The sequence below is a fragment of the Solanum lycopersicum genome, chromosome 3, assembly GCF_036512215.1.
Source record: "Solanum lycopersicum chromosome 3, SLM_r2.1".
NCBI classification, from domain to species: Eukaryota; Viridiplantae; Streptophyta; class Magnoliopsida; order Solanales; family Solanaceae; genus Solanum; species Solanum lycopersicum.
The window spans coordinates 67,028,617-67,042,479 of NC_090802.1; the positions used below are offsets into that span (position 1 = coordinate 67,028,617).

General features: G+C 27.4%; 1 long non-coding RNA gene across 1 annotated transcript; it reads left to right on the top strand.

Annotated features, from left to right (window-relative positions):
* Positions 1-7,743: 7,743 nt before the first annotated feature.
* Positions 7,744-13,034, top strand: LOC138347381 (uncharacterized). The gene is made up of 2 exons (XR_011220261.1): positions 7,744-9,986; positions 10,068-13,034. It is a non-coding gene; the product is annotated as an uncharacterized lncRNA (long non-coding RNA).
* Positions 13,035-13,863: the final 829 nt, after the last annotated feature.

Below are 13,863 nucleotides of genomic sequence, written 5' to 3' on the forward strand. Positions count from 1 at the left end.
ATTACTAGCTTGGGTATCACGTGAGGCTCATAAACTTCTTCATTTTTAGTATTTTAATTCAAAAATGTATGATCATATATATTGAGTTTTCAATTCAAACCAACTATGTATAACGTTGATTGATACTTCATATGTATATGATGATCATATATGATCTTAGACAATCTTCATTTTATTAGAGATATTTTGAATTCGACCTAATATTAGTTTATTTCTTATCATAATATCAATCTATTAGCTAGAGTAAGACTCCTTCCTATTATTAGTTTATTCGATGTTAGACTCCTAAATTAAATTATTAGCAATTCAATTAGCAGCTCTAGGCGTGCAAGGTGTTAAGTTTCTACATCAACAATATATTAGAGGAATGTAATGATTTCTTTATATTTATTCTCACCTTATGAGTTAATTTTTAATGCTGATTTAAATATAATATTATTAATTAAATTTTAATTTTAACCAAATAATGAGAAAATTATTATGATAAAAAAAATTCCATGTAACCTTAAGCAAACAAGCTTTACTTACATTATTCAACCTGTAGTTTGTAACTCTCTGTGGAAATATACAGATGTCATAGTACTTTTAAGTTTTAGCATGAAAAATAATTCTTCAACTGAAATTCAATTTGTAAATTTTTAAAGATAAATTTGAAAGACAATGCTTTTGGGCCGATAATTTAGGTGATATTTTAAGAACATGTTTTCCGAAGTTAGTTTATAAAATTTAATAAATAAAATTATTTTAATTCCTAGACCAAGCTAAGCACTCTTTCATCCCATTATTTAATTAGATTATCTTTGATTCTTGGTATTGGTCCTTTTCAAGTAAGGAATAACATTATCCGAAAAAATCTACTAGTTTAATTAAAAATGAATTCTTCGTTGTACCGATTCTTTTTAAATTTAGGGATATTTTTTGATACGGAGGATAACTATTATTTTAATCAGGAGAATATAAATAAATTATGAGGAAAATACATAATCATTGCCAAATTATTTTTCATTTTCTGTGACAACTTGACCAAGTGTGTTGAGTTTCTTGTTAAGATTCATAAATAATTTGAGTGTAAAAATGTGATTCAAACAGTATATTTGGATAAAATATGTATTTTGTAACCCTTATGTAATAATACAACCCCTATATTTATTTTTTCTTGGATAAGCGGAATGTTTGTTTAAAGTAGTTGGGAAGAAGGACCTTAGGGATTATTTGGCTTAGAAAAAATTATGAGTAGATTAATAATATTGAAATTGTTTATACATAGTATAATATTATCATTGATGTGAGGGATTATTGTAATTGACAGTTAATACCTAAAACCATAAACTAATTAATATACTACTCTAAAAGGGAATATTTATCTCTAACTTATTACTTTATTATATATTTCATTTTAATTGGTCTTCTTCACCTCACCAAATCAATTTTCATGTTCTCCACTTGTGACTCTATCATCCGATCCGATGTATACTAAAGACTTTTATTAAGTGATAAATATATAGATTATTCCATGTTGTATTATATATATAATTTAATATTAACTTGTGTTGAGATTATATATTAATATATGTCAATCAAATAATATTCATATCTTGTAGGAGATAATTATAAATGTAAATATTATTAATGGAGCTCATGTATTCAACTCATATGATCTCCTTATATAAATACGTTAGTTCGACAAACATAATTATTGGAACAAAAAGTAGTAGCAATACTTATAACAGAATAATGGCTAATTTGGATCAAAATAGCGTGAAGAAAAGTAATTCCACATCCATACTCAGTCAGGCCCGCCGGAAAATGTCATTCAGACGGAAGAAGTTACCGGTAGAAGGTGGAAGGAAGAAGCAGCGGCGGAAATTCTCTCCGATGAAGATTTTCCGACTAGATGGTTTGAAGGGACATAAGTTAGGGATGAATAAAATAAAAGAATTTTACTGGTCAGCGGTAAATGACATATTGGAACGAAAAGGAGAAGATTCATTCCAGCGACAGCTTGCAACGGAGACCTCTTTTGCTATTCCCATGATGGGCTTTTCCTTCGCTTTGCTTTCACCAAATCCTCGTGCTATTTGAAACTTTATTAATTAACTAATGGTCTCTCTTTCATTTGCTTTAACAAAAATATGAATTATTTGTTCTCTTTAATCAAATCATATATATATATACTTAGAGTCGTTAATATGGACTAGACTTGTTGGGTCGGCCTGACCTAACCTAACCTACGATTTAATAGGGTTCGACTACGATTTTTGGAGCCCATTTGAGAAAAAAGACTTTTTAGCTCGGCCTAAATAAGCCTGCTGATTTGTGAGGCTTGAGAAATATCGATAGGGTCGACAGTGGGGCCATAAAAGTTAATTAAAAAATATAATATTATATTAAATTTTAAAATTAAAGAGACTCCAAACTCCAAACAATTAGGTTAATATTTCTATTTTGATATTTATACTTTTATTTGAAAAATATTTAATAAATATTACAAAGATAATTTTATTTATTGATTTGATTAAAAAGTAGTAACATTAACATTATTTTGTCGATATTTATGATAATATTTTTAAATTATAATTTATAATTTAACTAATATAATTTTTTAAAAAGTGATCTGGCCCGCAAGCCTGTACCCACGTACTTGTGGGTTGGATCAGCCGTTTTCCGGCCTACACAAAATATGGGCTAGTCCAGCCTAACCCGTAAAATATCGAAGTCTGAATAGATTAGCTCGAATTGGATGGGCTAGCCCATATTGACAGCTCTATATATAGTTGAACTAATTTTTTCTTTCTTTTATTTATTGGGTATTTATTCAATTCAAGCACTACCAAAATCATCGAGAGTCAAAGAGCTACCTTCTTGGTATGAGATAGTTGAAAAAATAAAAACTGAACTTCAAATAATATTTTAACCAAGCCACGTCATTACGTTGTATTTTCATCAATTTGAGTATTCAGTGTTCCGATTAGTTTGTATTTACAGCAAGCAAGGCTATAAAGAGCTATGAAGCCTTGCTTCTCAGGAACTTTATTATTTTTTAAAAGATCTCTGATTATATATATATATATATATATATATATATATATATTGAATTTCTAATCCATATATCAACAATGTAAAATATTGATTGATACTTGATCCTAGCTAAATAAGTGGTATGGTTAATAAATAGGCTAATTAAGACTTAATAGAGTCTATGGAGCCTACGGCCTAAGAGGAGGCAAGAAGTCTACCTTTTCCGTCCATTAATAGTTTTAAATATGCCTAGAAATCAAAATTAAAATCAAAGTCCTACTCTAATGGAGAAGTAATTACAAACAAATCGTGGGAAAAAAGTAGACGCGACCACTTGATCTAATTTAATAAAAATTGCCATGGGCCAAAGTTTTTTAAAGTGTACATTCTCTATCTTTTTAGCGTAACTCAAAGTATTGACTAATAAATGGAAAATGAAGGTGCTAAGCAAGTCTCACTTGTTATCTTTAAATAATTTAATTCCTTCATCGTATGTTTTTATTTTACATTTTATTATAATAATATAATAACATATCTAATATAATAAACACAATGAAAACAAATAGACAGAGGTTCTTTCGATTGACACTCAACTTAGATAAAGTCTAACTAATCATGTTAAAAAAGGGACCGACACTCGAATAAAGTCTAAGTAACTGTTTTAAAAAACGGATATAGTAACTATGGGTACATAAGAAATGTATTGAATCGATTCTTTTTAATGAATAGATCCGATCGTAACGTGTGTGTATATATATATAGATATATATAAAAGTGACTACACACTAATAAAATTTTTTAGTGTATAATTTAATGTAAATATTGGTTAGTACCATCAACAAAATATATATAACATCATCTAAAGGCAGAGCCATGATTAGTAGCTTGGGATTCTTAATCAATTTATTTGGAGTTTTACAAGTTAATGTACATAATTCTTTTAAATTTTTTAATGCGGATTTACGAAAAAACTAATGAGTTCGTTCGAACCTTTGGAGAATTGTGTTGGATTGTTTTTTTATATATCCCAATCAAATATAATAATATGGTATCTTATATGCGATAATTTCATGATTCTCCGTATCCTCAAACCAAATCACTTATTAGTAATAGGGCATTATGCGTCTCACGTTCAACTCTTCGCTACTCATATGATTTCCTTATAAATATGTCAGTTCAATAAACAAAATTATTCGAACATAAAAGAAGTAAAACTCGTAAGACAGTAATGGCTTGTTCGGACCAAAATAGCGTCAAGAAAAGTAAAAGTCATGCCAATTCCACATCCATATTCAGTCAGGCACGCCGCAAAATGTCATTCCGACGGAAGAAGTTATCGGTAGTCCAGCAGGAAGCCGGAGGGAAGAAGAAATTCTTGATTTCCCGACGAGATGGATTGAAGGGGAAGAATTTGCACTACTTGAGTATGAAGAAAATAAAAGAATGTTACTGGTTGGCGGTAAATGACATATTGGAAGCAAGTGATACATTCGATCAACGTCTTGTATCAAATACCTCTTTTGCTCTTCCCATGATGGGACTTCCCTTTGCTACTTTTCCAAATCGTCTTGGTATTTAAATGCTTAGCTGAAAATATTATTTATTTTATTTCTTCCTTACGTACTATTCTCTTCCGACTTTATTTGCGGGATTACAATATTGTTTATTTGTTATTTCTGGTTTTCGCTGAAATCAATTGACATGTTTAACTTTGATTTGCTTTAATATATATATAAATTCATATTGTAGAGCCAGTTCAATTGTTTGCAATCTTCATGCACAAACGTACTTGAACTACTTTTTTTCTTTTATATATTGAAAATATATCCACCCCAATTACCTGTACGAACATCAAGGATGGTCAAACTGCCACCTTGGTCTCTCTTGATGCATGTGAGATAGTTTAAATCGTACTAATTAAAGTTTAATTAAATATAAAAAGATTATGATATAATTATATAATTCGATGAAATGTCACTATTACAATCACCAATTTGAAATGATCCTCGCAATTTATCAAGACTTGATGTGATGGTAGTGACTGAACTGCTTTTTTTTTAATCAGAGGTCTAACAAAGTTCTGGGTATGAAAAAGTTTTGGTAGGAAGCATTTCCTTTGGAATGAGGCAGTACACCATGTAAATACCAAAAAAAAAAGAAAAAAGAAAGATAAGCACGCCCAATTGAATATGAATTATTAAGTATAAAATGTGTTAAAGCATTAAATTGAACAAGGGAACAAGTAGACACCACAAGAATTAACAATCAATCTTGAGAAAATGTGCGATCACAATTTAATAAATCTAGAAGACCAACATATGGTAACATGTTAAGAGGAAAAACTGATAACAGGGCAGAAATTTTCACCGATTACTTTTATTTTTTGGGACAATAATTAAATCTTACTATTTGAAGTATTCAACTATAACAATCAAATGGGCAGGCAATTACAGTCAGATAGGAGGCAAGAATATAATATCAGAAAAGCTAATGTCATTCTTTATATTTTTCTTGTAATTTATGATTTTTTTCTAAAAAATATTAATGGTATATGAATAACAAAATAAAAATCTTATGAGAAATCATTCGATCATAATCTAAGAATTTATAGTTATTATAAATGTTAGACGACAATGTAGACATTAAAATTTTGTGAGACTCTACAAGATGTGTTCAATTCGAGTTGGGACTCTACAAATTGTGTTCAACTCAAACTAGGATTTTTGGAGGCTACTCAACCCTAAACCCTAGTTTATGCCTATATAAAGGATACTAAATTCCCTTAAAAGCATTTTGGAAATTCCATAAAGAGATCAAGATCTCAAATACTCTACAAATTGATGGATTATTCACATAGAGAGGTCAAATCTAAATCATCCTAGTTCGAGAAATACGCCACTAACAGCTCTCGAATCATGAATAAATCCTAAGAGAATAGAATCAAGGGATTAACAGAATTGTACCCGCTATCTTAATCAATAAAATTACGTTTCTTCATATTTTAGTTGTATGGTTTGTTTATCTTCCATATGTTTAAAATTTGTTGTAAACAGACAGTTATTTACTTACTTTGTAAGGTTATGAAAAATATATGAACAAATATAAGATACCTACATTTGAAAGTTTTTTTATTTTTACAATTTCATAAAAAATTAATTACCATCACTAAACAAATATGATCAACTTAAAGTTTAGTAACTAAAATATTTAATGACTAGACCATGTACTAAAATCACAAAACAAATATGATCAACTTTGAAATTTAATTACTAGACCAAGTACTTTCATCCCATTAATTAATTAGATTCTCTCGGTATTAGCCTTTTCAAGTAGAATGTGTTAGATAGGGACGGTAGATAACACTATCAGGAAAAATCGCATTAATTAATTAGATTCTCTTGATACTATTTCTGTAGAAATAGAAATTAGGTCGATTGCATAGATTCTTAATTTAGATATCGTAGAAATAGAAATTAGGCCGATCGCATAGATCTTTAATTTAAATAAAATCATGATAAATAATCTTTATATTATATAATCTAATGTAAATATTATTTCATATCAATAATAAAATATAATATTATCTAGTGTTAGGATTATCTCAATCAAATAATATCGTATCCACTTGTTAGTTGAGCAGAAGTAATTGGGATAATGGAGCTCATGTATTCAACTCTCTATATCATGACCATCGACCTCCTTAATCCTTCCTTATATATACCTTATTTCAGCAAACGGAATTATTCGAACAAAAAAAAGTAGTGATATTTATAACACAATAAATAATGGCTAATTCGAACCAAAATAGCGTTAACAAAAGTAAGAGTCATGCCAATTCCACATCCATATTCAGTCAGGCTCGCCGCAAAATATCATTCCGGCGGAAGAAGTTCTCGGTAGTCCAGCCAGAAGTCGGAGGGAAGAAGAAATTTTCGATTTCCCGAGGAGATGGATTGAAGGGGAAGAAATTTCGGTATTTGAGTATAAAGAAAATAAAAGAATTTTATTGGTTAGCGGTAAATGACATATTGAAAGGAAGTGATACATTCGAGCAACGACGATTGGTAGTAGATACCTCTTTTGCTATTCCCATGGCCATGATGAGCCTCCCTTTCACTACTTTTCCTAATCAGCGTCCTATTTAAAACTCAAGCTTGAAATTTTATTTATTTTATTTCAAATTACGTATAAATTATCATATTGCATTCACCAATTACATTGTTATTTATTTATGATTTTTGTTGAAATCAATGAAGATGTTTTTTATAATTTATTTATGATAGTGGATGAATAATTTGCAATCTTTATCGAGTTAAATATACAAGCTAGGTTATAGAGAATGTCACATTGCCTTATTTATATTTAGCTTTGTTATATATATATATATGATAAGGATCAAATTGCTGAAGGACATAAGTTGTAGATACCACCAAGAAATAATAATCAATCTTAATAATTAGGTAACAATTATCTGATTAATCCACAACACCTACTTAATTATGGTACATGTATGTAGAGAGAAAATTGACAAGAGATTGCAGAAATGTTCACCATTTATCCCTTTTTTTACAATAATTTAGTAAATCACTTTTTTTTCTTTCTTTTCTATCTACTACTATATTAGAAAAGTGAGTACATATATATATGTATTATTACGCATTGTATCATACATAATCTATGTAAATATTATTTAATATCATCAACTAAATAAGTATCTTACGGGATTTGACTTCTATCTATTATACTTTCTCTTCATTTTCCTCATGTACATGTTTAGATAAGTAACACTTATCTAATATAACTTTTAAAGGTTAAAATGAGATTAATTTAACAACCATCTTAAATATAATTAGATATTAAATTGAAAACCATTCTTTAATTCTTGTATGAAATATCTATTTCCCACAATTTTTAATACGCGTTAATTTCAAACAGACAGAAAATTCAAATTTTATTTGATATGTTAAATTTTTTAAAACAAAATTTAATAACATCCAATTAATATTACAATCACAGTACTTCCCTCAGTTTTTCCCAAAATATTCTCCATCTTTGTTTGATCAAATTAAATGAAAGAGAATTAATCAAAATACTATGAAAAGTAATATTAATACTCTAATTAACTTGCTTTTCATACATCAATTAAAAATTTGAACTATTATTTCACCACTAGTGTTACACTGTTACCCCCTCATATGTTCCTTAATTCAATTTTCAGACTATAATTTTTAAATCAATTTTCTAAACGATCACAAAATGATTTTCTTATTTATACGGATTTAAGGAGAGTAGAGGGGAGGGGAGGGGTAGGGATGTTAACCGATTAAATTTACAAATTGAAACCAATAAATATGTGGGAAGATTGATATTAGATGCTCTAATTAAGGAGTAGCTTTAGTTATAGTAATTAAAATGCTTGTTAAATTATTTAAAAAGAGTTTTAGTTAACAAAATAGGAGGAGGCTCCTCTCCATTACTTTTTCTTTTCATATTTTAAAAATAGATTTTTTATTATTATAATAACATTTTCAATGAAATGACACAAAGAAGGTCTGATAAAATATACGTAAACCTTACCGCTATTTCATAACGATAAAAATAAGTTATTTGCAAATACTTATTTGATCCCTTGGTAACTCAAATCCACGACATTGCTATTCTGATCAAGTTTGAAATTTGCGACTCTTTTCTGGAAATGTACTGAGGTCCAACTTTCAAGTATTTTTAGCATGAATATTATTTCTTTATTTTAGGTGATATTTTGAAAACATGTTTTTCGAAGTTAGAACTTTTTATTTTAGAAAATTTTTAATATATTTGGTCAGAAAATTTGACTAGAATTTAACTAAAAATTTAAAAAAAATTATGCTTTTTTTTATTTTTAAAATAAATTGATATTCTTTTAATTTTTAATAAAAAATTATAAAAATTAAAATATTCAAAAGATAAAATAACATTGATAAAATACAAACAAACAAACATTTTTCCATTTAATGCTTCAATTGCTAGACCAAGCACTTTCATCCCGTCAATTAATTAGATTCTCTTGGTATTGGTCATTTTCAAGTTATGGATGGTAACAATATTCTTAAAATATTTTTGAAGTTTGTGTTAGGTAAGTAAAAAAGTATTGTAATTCTTCTTTTTTAAAAATTAAAATTCTTTAAAATTAAGAAAAATGACATTTGATCTCATTATAAAATTAGAAAAAATCAAGTTACATAAATGGCGTGTTATTCTCATTGCCACACCAACCTCGCACTTTACTCCACGCCCTCACTCACATATACAAATAATTTGGTATAATATTTTTTGTTTATGCGCCCTTATGCATAAAATATGATAATAATAATAACAGACTAATATCTTTCCCTAGGAAAATTTAGCTAACTAGTCAAAAATATTAACTTATTTAGTGATAATATCCATACTTTAATAATATTAGTAAACATGTCAAAAATGTCATAATTTTAAAAATAAATAATTGTTTTGATATTATTGATATTTTCTCTCTCATTATTTACACATTTCTCTCTCTCTCATATATTACACAATTTCCTATATCTATGTAATTGGAAAGATATTAATGTAATTTTAATTTCTCTCTCTTTTCTTAAGCTTATTAATTTCTCTCTCTTATTTTCTTCCTAATCAAATTCCCAGATTTCTCTCTCTTTTCTTATTCTTCTTTTCAATTTCTCTATGTAACATTCTTCCAAATCAATTCCACAGATTTTCGATTCAATATATTAATATTTTCTGTTATTCTCATTTAATTTCGTTGCAAAATTTGATTTGAAGATTAACATTGATTTGGGTATTTTCTTTTCAGATGCCTTATTTATTTACATACTGATTTTAGTATTTTTTTAATTTTTTTTATTTTGTTGTTGTTCTTAAAACATTTTTTAGGATTTGAGACTACATAATTCTCTCTTCAATGGACGTTTTCAAGAGAGTTACTAGAGGTATTAGACAAAATAATCAAAGTTCTTCCGATTTTCCATCATTTAATTTTTTTTTCACTCAAAAATTAAACAACAATATAGGTTCCGCTTCTAAATCTAAGGAGGATATACGACGGGGAAAAATGCCTGAATCTGTCGATGTGCAAAATCCCACACAAATTAATAACCATGAAGTTGAAGAAGACTTATTGAGAAGAGTTTTTTTTTTTTTTTTTTTTGCATGTTTTGTGTCTTGCATGTTTAATTTAATTTGTTTAGTAATTTTTAAGATTCAAAAAAATTAATGTTACAATGCGTTTGGAAGTATATATGAAATTTTTATTATGTTATAGTTAGTATTTATTTTTGTATTTTATATATTTATTGTATTTTGTGTTCTATTTTTTTTTTGAGTTAGTTATGTTTGTGTATATTTCATAATTTTGATGTTTTTTGTATTCATAAATTTGGAAGTGTATATTGAGTTTTTGTTGTTGTTTTAGTCAGTATGTATTTTTGTATTTCATTGTTTTATTGTATTTTGTATTCATAGATTTGGAATCGTATTTCATTTATTTAATTTATTTTATATTCTGTTTTTTTTATAGTTATGTCAATGTACCACAGTTAGTATTTATTTTTGTATTTCATAGTTTTATTGTTTTTTGTATTAATAAATTTGGAAGTATATATTGAATTTTAATACTGTTTTAGTCAGTATATATTTTTACAATTAATAGTTATATTCATTCAAAAATTATGTTGCATTGTTTCTGAATTTGACATTTTTTTTTAATTTATATTTATTCTAAAGGTATGTCAACTAGTTATGTGTTTTATTTAAGAATGAGTACACCAAATATTCAATTATTTCTTTTCAATTTTATATTTCATTCACTTTTTCATCATACTAATTTTTTGTATTTTATATATTATTATACAAAATTCAAAATAAAAACTAAAATAAATAGAAATACAAATAAAATACATATTGAAATGAATACATACAAGAATTTTGAAGAATAAAATAACTATATAGGGAAAAATAAAAAAGATATATAACAAACTAAAATATGACATTTTTACTAAATATTGAAAGTGTTGCTAATGAGCCCTTTTAAATGCTAAAATATTTACATTTTGAAAAATTTCCCTTTCTAAAAAGAAAAAAGAAAGAAGAAAATATTCTAGGAAATATATTTTTATGGAGAACATTTTATTCATACCAAACACGCCATTAAATTTGATATATTTTCTTTAATAAAAGGACGTGCTAAAATTCGACGTCTATTCTACCTACTGAGATACTATTATCTATTTTACCACGTCTTCTAATACAGTTCTTGTATTTATTCAAAACATCTTGTCCACTATTTAAAATATTTTTAAATTTAAATTCGAGCCCGCATAAAACATATTTTTTCAAGTTAATATTTTTTAAGAGGTGAGATATAATCGACTAATCTTCCTTTTCAAGCACTTAAAGTAATGCAAAAATCATCGAAGGACAATTTTAATTTGGTAACATCTTAATTTCAAAAAGAATATCTCCGTTTCAAAAAGAATGACTTTCTTTTCTTTTTAGTCTGTCTAAAAAAGAATGAATGCTTTCGTTTTGGTAACATTTTAATTTCAGTTTTCCACATGGCATATTTAAGATCACAAGATGAAAGAGTAATTTTGTACATTTAACCTAACTTTAATTTAAAACCACAAGATACAAAAGTTTCTTTATATTTTTAAATTCTGTGTCAAGTCAAACCATGTTATTTTTTGTGAAACAAAAAGAGTAATAATTTTGAGCTTCTTTTAAAAAAAGTACTCTATTTTAAAATAATTTTTGTCATAACAAAGCTGTTTGTGGATAAAAATTTGTTGCAATGAAGTTAACTCCTTTCAAAGGAAATGAGATATTCACAGTTTATCTCATTTAGTTTTTCAGTTGTTATTTATTTTCAATTTTTGATCAACAAATAAATCGTAGGTTAGAGCATGAGCTAATTGAGACTTTAGAGTCTACGGAGCCTAACGGCCTAAAATGAGGCTAACAAGAGGGCTACCATTTCCATCCATTAATTATCCTTAATTAGTAGTAACCATATGTGCCTAATAACTAATGGGTGTAAAATAGACTGTTTCTCATAGCGATTTGTAAATATTTATTTGTTATTTTGATTAATGATAAAGGTGATCAACCACTTGTACAAATCTTATTTATTATTATTAAATTATTTAATTCCTACATTACATATATTTATGAATAATTTAGTGTGAATAATGTTCGATATCTCCAACAAAATATTATAGTCATTATCTTATTCTAAGATTAATTTTTTATACATGTATCCCAATTAAATTATATATATATTGCATCTTATAGTATGAGATTTTATGATTCTGTCTATCCTCCAACCAAACACCCCTTAGTTGAGCAGAAGTAATTTGCATTACACAACACTTGGTCAACTCTTCTATCTCCTTATATATATATATTAGTTGTAAATTCTATCAAAATTATTCAATCAAAAACAAATAATGGCTTATTTTGATCAAAATAGCCTTACCAAAAGTATAAGCCATGCCAATTCCACATCCATATTCAGTCAGGCCCGTCCTAAATTATCATTCCGGCGAAAGAAGTTACCGGTAGTTCAGCTAGGAGCAGGAGGGAAGAAGCCCCGGCGAAGATTCCTTCTGTTGAGGATCTTCCGACGAGTCAGAATATTAAAGCGGCTGAAATTGCACTATTCAAATATGGCCAAAAAAATAAAAGAATTTTATTGGTCAGCGGTAAATGACATATTGGAAGGGAACGAAGCAGTTGATACATTTCATCGAAACCTTGTATTGCAGAGCTCTTTTGCTATTCCAATGATGGGCCTTACCTCCGCTACTTTTCCAAATCGTCGTCTTATTTGATAAAAGCATCTTTCAAAAATAATCTATCTATTTTCGTAAGATAGGGATAAAATTTACGTATGTTTTAATTTTTTAGATTGCACCTATATGTTTGTTGAAATTAAGATGTTTTGCTTTGCTTATCAAATTATAAATATATTAATTTGTTTATTTTTTTTTTAGTGGGAATTGATACATTATTTGCAATGTTCATGATATCATGCAAACATATATTTTTGCTTTTAGTTAGTGGGTTCGTTATGAGCGCTTTCGTCAGAATCGAATGTGTTAAAATTGATGATCTAGAATAGTTATCCCTAGAACAAGAAGACAAATAATAGTAGTCGACAAGAATATTACACAAGATTTTAATATCTAACAATCAGATTAACACCAAATGGAATATGCAATAATTAACTATAAAACGTGACACACGTCATTTTCACTTTTACCTGATCTATTTTATGATGGTTATTAATTTATTTTTTGCTTCTAAAAAAAAAATTGTATCATAACTTATGTTCAAAGAAGATAAAATTATCTGAACAATAAAATTAAGGATTCAACCATTCTATTATTTGAAGGGAAACGGTGCAATTAAATCATTTGTAGACAAAAATCTAATGATTCATTTGTAGGAATGAATATTTCTAAGAACAAACATTAGATAAATTTAACATTTACAGAAAGATAATTTGGTAATAAAGACAACATTTACACAAGTTTAAAAAATAAATAAGACCTAAGAAAATTTGGGATATCAGTTGCTTATGGTCCCATTTCAGAAGGTGTGCACTGGATTTTTAGGTTTGGGCTTGAAGCCCACTGTTAAATTTTGAAAAACACAACTTACAAAAATGGTACGGATCGGACTAGCAACTTTTCCAACTGATTTCTTTTTGAAAAACTAATTAGTGTATGAAAATTCGTTGAGAACATAATCACTTTTCATATACAAATCATCTCATAATAGTTTTATGAATTTCCAAGTTACACAATT